Here is a 12,323-nt window from a genome sequence, read left to right as displayed (position 1 = left end):
TGATCACACCCATTTTCTGTCTTTAATCCCCTCTCTCTCCCTGGTAACTTTTTATTCTTTTTCTGTGTGTGTGTGTGTCTGTCTGTCACCAGTGTGATAACGAGGTTATAAGAGCTCATTAACCCTACACACACCGCAGCTCAACCCAAAACCACAACGGCTGCATATGCGTCTTTCGGTCCCCTCTCTTTCTGTCATCACCTGATTTGAAAATACTTAGGATGAAGTAATATTTGGCTCCAGCCCTTTGTGTGTGTTTGTTTAAGAGAGAGAGGGAGAGATGATTCTACATCAGACTGTTTAACTAAGACTTAGATACACTGTGTGTGTGTGTCTGTGTGTGTTCATATAAGTGTATTTTCCCTGGCAGCCTACAAATGTCAGAATATTGGCAACCAGGTGTAAAATGTTGCTTCCTTGGCAATGGTAACCAGGAAGAGACAAACACGGAGACCAGCCAATCAGAGAGGCACACAGCCCGTGACTGTATTAATACTTATAACGCTGTCACGTGCTCACCCACTCTGAGCCATCGGAATCATCGAGGCATAACGGTTATTTTATAGGGAGAAGTGATTTGAGAAGAAAATCCCTCCTGGCTACACGTCTTAAGTGATTTTGGGCAAGACACTGAACCCCGGGTTGCTCCCGTGTCGTTGGGTGAGAACCTGGCAGTCACCACCATCGGTGTGTTAGTGTTTGTGTGTGTGTGTGTGTGTGTGTCTGAATAGGTGTAAAGCATTATGGATAAAAAGCTTATGTAAGCAGCCATTTACCAAATTATTTATATAACTTTTTTATCAGCTATCTAAGGGGATGCAAACCTTTGCACCTACGTAATTTACATTATTTCACTATAACTATTTATACACTTGACCATTTGTGTTACTTCTGATGATAAAAGGACATTTGTACCAGCTGAATATGCCTTGTTATTATTTCAGGTTTAAGGTCGGCTTTTTTTTTTGTTCACAACACTGGCTATTTTTGCATAGCAAAACAAGTGTTTGCACATCGACATGAGTGAGGTAGATTCACAATGACAATTGTCCGGTTGACAGCTCCAATGATGCATTATAAACAATGGTGAATAGTAAACAAAGGTTGAACCTTTTTCTAGGCTCACGAAACTCAATGCCTCAATGGAGCCGCTCTTCAGAGTTTGCATATGAATCAAATAAAGACAGATTTTGTTATTTGTTGTATTAGACTAGAAGTTCTTACCTAAAGGTTAGAAACCCTACAGTATTTCACATTACAAATACAAGAAAGAAAAAAAAAACGAACATGATAATAGAAGACAGAAACATCATTCTATCCATTTCCATGTATCACCTTACCACTGCCAGGGGGGTCCTCATCCTCAGGTTGAGATGCATTGACAACAATGGACCACACTGCCTCTAGTGGTCTAGTGTGTGTGTGTGTGTGTGTGTGTGTTTGTGTGTGTGTGTGTTGGGGGTCCATAAATCTTGATCTGTTCTCTCCCACAAGAGACAAACAATGAGTTAGATAGATTCCTCCAAAAATCCCACCAGTGGCAAAGGAAGACTTATGCCTGCAACCAACCCCCAGCCCAAACCTCACACACTGCACACACACACACACACACACACACACACACACAAAGATGACTTCCGTCTGTCACGCTGCACTGCCCTCCACAGTTTAACCAGAGGAACTTCACCACCACAGCCTGCTGTCATCAGCTTTCACCTGAATGGTCTGTTTTTTTTTCCAGACAGCCAATCAGGAGATGGATGTAAAACAAGGATAGGCAGCTCCTGTGTGTGTGTATATAGTGTGTAGTAATAGGCATCACACATACATATGTTGACTTTACGGTTCCATGCAGCTTGTTGCAGGTTTATTTTGGGACTGAATTTATTCATCAGAGTGATTCACTCATTCCATGGTCTGCGTTGGTGTTAGAGCTGCTGCTGCTGTTTTCAGTACTTTTCCACAATCACACTGAGAGCTGCTTGGTTATTCCACGGTGGACCTGGTTTTGTGCTTATGACTCACAGCTCAGGAATTGGGTGGGGTGCTGTTAACCAAACCATGAAGGAGAGTGTGTGTGTCTTTTTGCATGATTGACAGGTGAATGGGACCGTGAGTTTACCTAGTCCTCCTTTCGATCATTTACCCACTGTTTTTTATATCCAACCTGTCACCTGCTCTCCCTCTGCTCCTCTCTCTCTCTCTCTTGCTCTTTAGTATACACACAGTTGTGTTTCTTTCAGTTTATTATGCACCTTTCATGCAAATCAACTTTCATGTAAAGATTATTTTTTTCTGCAAAATGTCAATCATTACATATTGTTGTAACGTTTTTCCACAGAACTGAATGAAAAAGTCGTTTAAATTAAATTCAGTCTGTATTGTATAGCAATTAGTTTCAGAGATAATACCACACTTCAAGAACTGAATGTGTGTGTGTGTATGTCTGTGTGTGTGTGTGTGTCTGTGTGCTGTTACTTACTTAAGGCTGAAAAAATGTCCTTTCCTTTTAGGTGAAGTGAGGACAATTTGCCGGTCCTGACATGTTTGAAGGCCTGTTTGAGTGTTAAGACTTGTTTTCAGAGTTACGATTAGAATTATGTTTAGTATAACATTAAGGTAAGAGTAAGGGTTAGGGAATGCATTATGTCCATGCAAGTCCTAACAAGAATATATATGTGAACGTGTGTGTGTGTGTGTGTGTGTGTGTGTGGGTTGGGGGACTCAATGACATTAGGGGATGGGTGGTGGTTTTCCACACACCACAATACAAGCAGTTTTTATGAGGATAATTTCTTTAGAAGAATGGATCGGTGGATCTGATCAACCACATCCACATCCATCCTCAACAAACGAAATTTCTTTCACTTCTGTAACATTTCATATCTATATAACTATATATGGAAGAAACCTACATTTATATATATATATATATTGTAGTATATATATATATATATATATACAACAATATCACAAGACAAGAATATTAGCATTGAAGATTCCATTTAGTAACTGAATTCTGTTTTGTAAACAGATGAGAGAAGAGACATGACATCAGCTTATCTCATCCATCTGTGGCCATAGTGTTGACACTTAGCATCAAGCACTTTTGGGAAAGAGAAGTATTTCGTATGAAAATTAAGTGTGTGGTGTGTAAAGAGACCAGACCACAATCTTTTCCTAAACTTAACCAAGTACTGTTAGTGTCTCCACAACCATAAAAACAATGAATAAACTCAGTAGTCAGAAAACTGGATGTTGTACGGCAGGATCAGTTATTTGGGCGCATAATCGTGCAATTGTGTTTGGTTTTAACATTGTAGTGGACAGGGGTCAACTTAAGCACTCGGACTGGTCTGCAGCAACCTGTGATGCTCTGTGCACTTTGTCACCTGTCCAACATTGTTAATATAACATTTTTCCCATGCTAACCCCTGTCCACAAGATCACTGAAAACACCCAATAGTCCCGGGCATCTTCCTGCCACCTGTAGATAAGTGGAATAGTGTGAAACCACTGGCCGAAGTATGAATTGTCTGACCAGCAAACACACAGTCATATTTGTCCTTGTGCGTTAGCAAAATACAAACATCCACTCCTAAAGAAATCGACCTTTCAAAATGAGGTCAAACACTCCACAGGTTACTGTTAAAGCTCATTTTCATCTGCAGCACCTTGGCACATAGAAATTAATCATTCACACAGTGACAGAAAATCATTAAATAGGCCAGACAAACAAGATGATACACACAATAAAATTACACACGTGTGTAATTTTAGCTTCAGGAGTTCATCTCATATTACTTGTTTGTAGAAAATTTGCCGGCTTCAGCAGTGAATTAGCAGAAATCTGAGTAAAGACATGACATTTGGGTTGTTGCTATGATTTAATACGTACACTAGTTGGAAGTCATCCAGGGTTAAATCTGATCATGTTCTATATCTTTCTTATTGTCATAACACTGATCTTCCTACAATTTGTTACCCGATCCCACATAGACCCCTCTGTTCCCCTAAATACTCACCAGAGGAACATGTGGACCCATCTGACACTGAAAATAGTCCCCAATAAAAGCATTTTCTGCTCTTTGGGCAATGAAGTCTGCAGTGTTTAGTTTTAAAGATGCAGTGTTTAAGATTTAGTGGCATCTAGCAGCGACGTGACAGACTGTATCTACTGTGTCTGAATAACTCCCACCCCTCGCTTTCCAAGTGTGACAGAGCCTACGGTGACCGCCATGTGCCTCGTTATCAGCTAAAACCAAATCAAGCGGCAATATGTCACGTGGTAGCTTTATATTCAGAAAAGGAATTTAATTAATCTGTTAGGTACAATTATAGGTCATGATTTGCTGAGGTAGTGAAAATACGTGACAATAATAATAATAATAATTACATTTCGTACATTGTGGATAGATGGGAAGCTTTTTAAAGGCGGAGAGAAGTAGATTTGTATTTATAAAATTAGTTTATAATATTAGTAACACATCCTTCTTTAATGTAAAACTTTAAATCAAGGGTTTGGTTTGTCTGTTCTCGGTTACTGTAGAAACATGGTGGAACAATTAAAGGCCTCAATGAAAAAACCCACCCAGTAGGTATAAGAGACTCATTTTAAGCTAAAGAACACATGACTTATATTTCAATGAGTGCAAAGAGATACATAACGTACACTGCTCAGCCACATTATTAACAACACCTGGAGGTTTTAAGTAAAAATTTAGATTTTTCTTTTTACAAAAAATATGAACTAATAGAAGCTGATGTAATATTATGGGTTAACCACATGTCAGCATAACTGTGCATAAATAGCTGTACATATTTGGCCATAACTATCAGTATTGTTTAAAATACACTGTTCACTTTTGTATTTTAAGTCAAATGTAGGTAAAATAGAATAATGCTTTATTGCCGTTTTAACACATTAAAGCATTTAAAATATTTTAAAAAGACGCACATTATAAAACAGAAGGGAAGAAATATTAAAAATAATATAAGAAAATCTGAATACAGATAAATAACATAATGACTATTATTAGTAGTAGTATTATTAAGCTACACATATTGCACAGAGTAATGACATTATGTATGAGAGTAAGAGGTGAATCTAAACATATGTGATACGGATCAAATGTTCAGGTGTAGCTGGGTCATGAAATGCTGTACTTCAGTGATGCTGGCCTGCATTGTCTCAGGTTATACTGTAGGAAAATCTGCTAAGTACTTTTAATAGAGCAAACGATTTGAAGTGGTACTTGTAGTGGGGAATTTTATTCGTATTATATAGTATATAGTATTGAGTTTGTGTACTTCTACCACTTCTGCACACAGTGTGTTACATGTCGCTGTTTTTGGGGCTGTGTAGCTGCAGTCTACTCATGCTGACCCTAGTGCTCCATGACATTGTTAAGACCACTAGTAATAATGTCGTGGCTGATCAGTGAAATTATGATTACGATGATCACTGACTATTTTATCTTATGGTTTTACTGAACATTTCTTCAGTTGGATTACACTTTCTCACTCTCTACCACATTAAAACGCATTCATCAGAAGTATAATAGCCAATGACTAACATGCCTAAATAAGAGTAAATGACACTTGATTCCAAAACAAGTGCAGAATGATCTGTGCCGGTGACTGTGACCTCACTCTGACCTTCTGACCTTCTATGACCCTGCAGTGACTCCAATGTCGATGACATCACAGTCACAGTCAGTCCAAACCCCACTGTAACCCTCCACCATCCAATCAGGACATCCATCTATTCCCCTAGGGGGTGGAGTCTTCAAAGAGCAGCGTGATCAGCGCATGTGAGAAGGCCTTCTTTGATCCTGTGCCCACATCCTCTCTGCGTTTCCACCCCAGTCGCCGTGGGAACATTGTCTCTCAACCTGTGACCTCCTCCACACCTGGCCCGTGAGCTCACAGCTTCCTCTGTGCTTTGATCACATTTTGACCAGTCATGTGACCACACCCTCGCCTGAGGGACAGAAAGAACAGTGAGCAGGTGTTCAATGGACACACACAAAGACACACACATAGGACAGTGCGTGCAGGTCCACGTTTCTATGCACGTGTGTGCATGTGCGTCAAGTGGATCATGAGAAAATGAAAGTCACAACCTTTTGCTGACACTTTGACCTTTTACACTGGGATCAGTTTGGCTCATGTTGTTGCTATGGTGATGATGCAGATCTGTTTCTTGCTTCCAGCTATTTCACATTTCTTTGGGGGAGAAGACCACTCCAAACTGTCAGTTACTGATCACACTCACATGCACTACATTTGTACACTCATGAATAAGCTCCGTCTCTTTTCTACACACATATGCAGGTTCACACAATACTCACGCACACAAAAGAAAAATCTGTGTGTGTCTGTGCATCTATTGTCTGTTCAGTTTAATTCTTTAACATAAATGTAGCATGATTGCTAGTATGTGAGTGTGTGTGTGTATTAGTCAACAAGGTAGTTGCATTGTTATGTATGGTCGTGTGCGCATCACAATCACATTATCATGCAATTCTCCTCCTCTTCTCAACTTGTCCCCATCTCAAACCAAACAAGCATCAATTTTTTCTTTAATATCAGACTTACGTCATTCTTTAGAAAAGGGGGGAGGAGGTGTTTGCCCCCACCAACTCCCTCAGCGGGCTCTAGCTTGTCTCAACACTGCCCCCTGGTGTCCGGACTATGGGACCAACACCCCGTTAATCCCCTTCATCATCTTCTTTGCCTATGCTACCCATAATTTTCATTTTCTCTGCTGTGTTGACCACCCAATGAGTAAATAAGGTGGGTCATTACCTGCTTCGTTTGGCATTATACTCATTTTAGTCCTACTCTGCTTTATCCCCACCTTTCTTCCTGTTCTCAATGTCTGCTCTTTCCCCCCCTCTCCATTTTTTCCCAGTTTTTCCACCACTCTTAGTTTTTCATACATTCCTCTTGTGCCTCTTCCTCTTCTCGCTTCTCCTCTCTTCTTGGGGTTAGGTCACTTGGAGGTCAGAGTTCGGAAGGAGTTCACTGTCTCTTCCCTTAAGCCAATGACTGATCACTTCCTTTTTAGACTAGAGAGACAAATGGACAGTGTGTGTGTGTGTGTGTGTGTGTGTGTGTGTGTGTGTGTGTGTGTGTGTGTGTGTGTGTGTGTGTGTGCACATAGACTGTTTGTCCAAGCAGGCAGGTGCATGTGGAGAACAAGCTGAAAAAAGGAAACAACAGAAACATTACTGAAACAAGCAAATGTAGGAATGAACAGAAAATAGAAAAAAGGTGGTAAGATTCTCACTTTATTTCGTACACATAAACTGCATTTTGTGAATAAACATATTCATTTCTGTACAGGATAAAAAAACAATAAATGGTCAGACGTGGTGACGAAAGTTGGTAAAGAACAAAACAGAGTAACTCTATTCATAATTCAAAACAGCATCTAAATTATCCTCTGAAGTAAATGCGTAAATTAAAAATTTGGTATAAACATAAGTAGGTTTACTATGCGCTATACTTTTCAAACATTTTATATTACTATGATCTTTTAAATACTTCTTTGCACTGTAAAAACTAAAATGGAAAGAGACAAACCTCCATTTCCAGAATCTGCCTTACAAACACAGCTATTTATTAGCATAAATATTTAAAGACCCCCTTAGATTTTTAGGGACAATCCCTCATAGATGATGTGAAATACATATGTTCACGCTAAGAATCGTGTGAGTGTGTTTTAATAATAACAATAAGTGTATCATGCTAGTATACGAGCAGATGGACATAAAAGTACAATACAGGGTCTAATGATATGATATAGATTATGTGTGTGTGTGTGTGTGTGTGTGTGTGTGTGCGCGCACGTCTGAGATCCCCATCACCCTCTTGGTGACCCAGTTCCCAGTTCAAGTTCAGTTCAGAGGTTCATAGCATGTTCAGTGTGTGCTTGTGTGTTTTTTTCCAACACAATAGGAAAGAAACAATTACTTGTTGCTGACTTCTCAAAAGACCTTGCGCGCGCACACACACACACACACACACACACAGACTGATCAGAATGATAATAATAATCAATGCAGCCTAACGGTACATTGTTGAAATGATGCTGCAGCACTGCGGCAGAGTCCCTTTCACCAGCATGATGCAGTATATGTATACAGAAATGATTTCAGTGATTAGGGGAAGACAGAGCTGTGCTCCACAAACTATTCTGAGACACGTCTGAGGCATTTTTTATTTTATTTTATAAGATTACAATCAATGCTACAAAATAAAAAGCACAAAACACTGGACCAATATAAAAATATATTACACAATCATAATAGTAATGGGAAGCAGATGATTTTGTCTAGGGTCGCACAATGCTTTAATCGATTTGGAAAATGCCAATAGTTATTTGATAATAATAAAAATAATAAAGAGAAAAGAATGAAATGACAGAGAATTAATGAAGAGGCAGGTACTGAAAGACATCTATTGTTTTTATAAAAACCTTTGACACATTTTAAACTATTATTTATTTTAATCAAAATAACCTACCTACACATATAATTTTGAATAAAAGCCTATGTAATTTAAATTGTGTTATAGTCTACATCTAAATACATAACTCTGAATAATTAACAGTGAATTTTGCATTACAAGTCTTACATCAGTAAAATGATTATTAGAATTGGGGGTAATTAGGCTTGTTTTTATCTTGTTGTGTATTTGTTAATATTATTGCGTTTGTATATTTGTCCCCCTGCAGTGTGGGAGCTGTTAAAGCCTCCCATTGTGATACAAGCAGAATTTGTGATAATTAAATTAAAATCAGAAGTACAAATTAAATGTGCTTAATTTATTGTTTTTCTGTCAAGGAGAAATAACATTTTCAGGAAACAGTTATTGTACTCTCCAGAATAATAACCTTGCGAAATCTTGCGCATTTTTATCATTGCTTTTTTTTACTAGCAAAAGCTCTTTTTATTTTTAATTTATTTTAGATTTTGTTTGACACATGCAAATTTACAAAAGTCATTTATATTTGCCTGCTCTTTTTTTTACTTTCATAGCTTTTATAGAATTTAGTATATAAGTATATTATTATTATTATTATTATTATTATTATTATTATAAAAACAAATCAGCATATTACAATCAGCTTTAGCTGTAGCTATATTTAGCTATATTAGAATTTCAAATATATATTTTAAATTAGCTTAATTTCATTAGTAATCGAGCTATTTCATCATTTTTTATAGTTAAAATTGTCCAAAAAACAAAAATCAAATTTATAATTGATAATAATATTTGACAATTAACATGCAGAATGCTTCACACATTGTACAATGACATAACACTATATAAACACTACGATAATAATATTAATACATATAATAAACTTATATGTATATAATACAATTTCTATTATATATGGAATCTATATATATACATATATATACATTGTACGATGTGTGAAGCATATATATATATGTGTGTATATATATATATATATATATATATATATATGCTTCACATACACACACACAAACACACACACTGTGTATATATACATATATATATATATACACATATATATACAGTGTGTGTGTGTTTGTACTTATATATATTTTAAATACCTAAAATATATTAAAATTAAAATTAATCATAATAAAACATAACCTCAGTTCCAGCCATGGAAGCCATGAGTTAATAATATGTGTTTAATATAGAAATATAAATGGCAAATTTATGTGCACTGTGTACATGTCTGTTTATTGTCTATTTTGCTATAACCTTGCTCTCACACTATAGACCCGCTCAATGTGTCTGTGATCCCAAAGCACCTGAAACCAGTTTACCTCCCACTGAGAGAGAAAGAGAGATGAAAACAAATGAAGGTGCTTGAAACAGGAAGAGAGCAAGAGGAAGGAGGAAAGCAACAATAAAGGCCAGATGAAGGATAGACAGAAGAACATAGTGAGAGAGATAGGGTTAAACACAGTTCAAGGGTTCAATTTCTGTTCGCACACATGCACACACACACACACACACTTGGTACTTCTCTAGTTTGTTATCAGGTAGTTAACAGATGGGAAACACTTTGTGTGTATGTGCGTGTATACGGTGTGCATGAGTATTTGCACATGCTTGCAGAGGCCTTGGTGGAGATTGGTTTTGATGTTTGTGTGTCTTTCTGTCTGTCTGTCTGTGTGTGTGTGTGTGTGTGTGTGTGTGTGTGTGTGTGTGTGTGTGTGCGCATACAAAATTTAACCCCAGGAGGTTGCTGGTCTTGGTGCTTGGTGTACTTTATTCTCATAATAAGTCTTGCACGTGTGCTTGTGTGTGTGTGTGTGTGTGTGTGTGTGGTTATGTGTGCACTGCCACAATAGGAGCTCCATCTGTTGGCGTCACTTGGTTACAAATTTGATGTCACCCGCCCCAGTGGAGATGAGACACACACCCACACACACACACACACTGCGTTGTATGATAATGTGAACTTAGTTTCACCCGAAAACTAGCAATTGACCTGACCATGTATTCTGCTTTATTCCTCTCTCTTTTCTTCTCCTTCTTCCTCTCTTGTTGTGATCAAAAGAAATCCCATTACGTTTCACCTGTCTTCTGATCCTTTGTTTCGATAAATGAAAGAAATAAAAAAACTAATAAGTAATTAATTAATTAACAAAGCGAGAGTTTCTATGACAGGCCAGGTTTACTCTTTGTCTCCATGGTGACAGCATCTATTCAGAGCCAGACAGGTCAACGTTACTACTGCAGTTTCTCTACAGCATTTTGATCGGCCAGATTCACTTGTTCTTTGTCTAATATGACCTCTGGAAGTTTTTAATTTGCCAGTGAACGTCTTACAAAAGGTTAGTGGTAACTGAGAGGTTCAAGAAAGATCCTGGTGGCCTGCACCATTCAGGAGCGATTACTGTGGCATGACTCAGGAGCAGACTGAGCTTATAAAGCAGCCAGTCCTATAATGCTACCAATCACATTTTGGCAGCAAGTCTGCACAGTCTAGTTAAACACAGGCTGATGCGGAGGAGTAGCAGCAATCTTCTACCTAAGCTTATTATTAAACAAAGTCCCAGACATAATTGTAACTCATCTGTGAGCCTTACAAACTGTTTCAAACTATTTGTTATTGTATATCCTCATCTGGTCACTTTTATTCGATACATGTTTCCTTCGAGTAACATTATTAGGAAATATGGAATAAATTTGCATTGCTACACCGACGACACCCTGCTATATTCATTTATGAAAAGTGACAAGCGTGCCTCAAACACACCCTGGATGTCCTTTAATTTCCTACTTCTAAATTCAGGCAAACCTGAGTTTTAGTCTGAAGTTAGTTTTGGCCTCCAGTACTACTGTGAGGAAGCTTGGAGTTATTTATGACTGGGATACTTTCTTTACTTCGCACATAAAACAAATCTCAAGAACAACCTTCTTACACCTGCAGAATATTGCCAAAATTTTGAGCTTCCTGTCTCAAAATGATGCAGAAAAACGAATCCATGCATTTGTTACTTCTAAATTAAACTACTGTAATTCACTACTATTATTATGATATAGAATAAAAAAGCCGTCATAACATTCAAAGCTAGTTATTGGTCAACCTCTATCGTCTGTTGGGAGGCTTGAGCTGTTTTTTGAAAACTTTCGATTTTACCATAACCGACGACATTACCATAGAACCAATCATGTGATTGGATCACACCAACATGACTCAGAGACCTCATAGTACAGTACTGCCCTCATAGACCACTTTGATCTCAGAGTGCAGGTCTATTTGTGGTTCCTAGATTTTACAAAAGTAGCACGGGAGGCAGAGCCTTTAGCTATCAAGCTCCTCTTCTGTGGAACGAGCTCCCAGTTCTGATTCAGAGTCTCATAGAGTCTGTGCAGTGGTGCAGGAAGGTAGAGCGGTTGTCCACCAATCTCACAGTTGTTGGTTCAATCCCCGGCTCCTCCGGTCACATTTTGAAGTGTCCTTGAGCAAGACACTGAACCCCAACTTAGTTGCTCCTGGTGAGTGTTGGCCAGCTGCATAGCAGCTCCACCATCAGTGTGTGAGTGTGTGTGTGATTGTGAGTGTGAATGGGTGAATAAGAAGCAGTGTAAAGTGCTTTGAGTGCCAATAGGTAGAAAAGCGCTATATAGATGCAGACCATTTATCATTCTGTAGGGAAGTCATGCTCCCGATGGGGATGTGACTCAGCTTCTCTTCTCTATCTGCATTTATACAATATCACAACATTGCATGACATTAATTTTGTGTCTTCTTGCTTTTTATTTCTTTCTGTATTCTTAGGGTTTTCTCTATAAATATG

Source organism: Channa argus, chromosome 15 (assembly GCF_033026475.1).
Source record: "Channa argus isolate prfri chromosome 15, Channa argus male v1.0, whole genome shotgun sequence".
In the NCBI taxonomy this organism is placed as follows: Eukaryota; Metazoa; Chordata; class Actinopteri; order Anabantiformes; family Channidae; genus Channa; species Channa argus.
The sequence above is the reverse complement of the archived record's forward strand: the minus strand, read 5'-3'. Positions refer to the sequence as shown.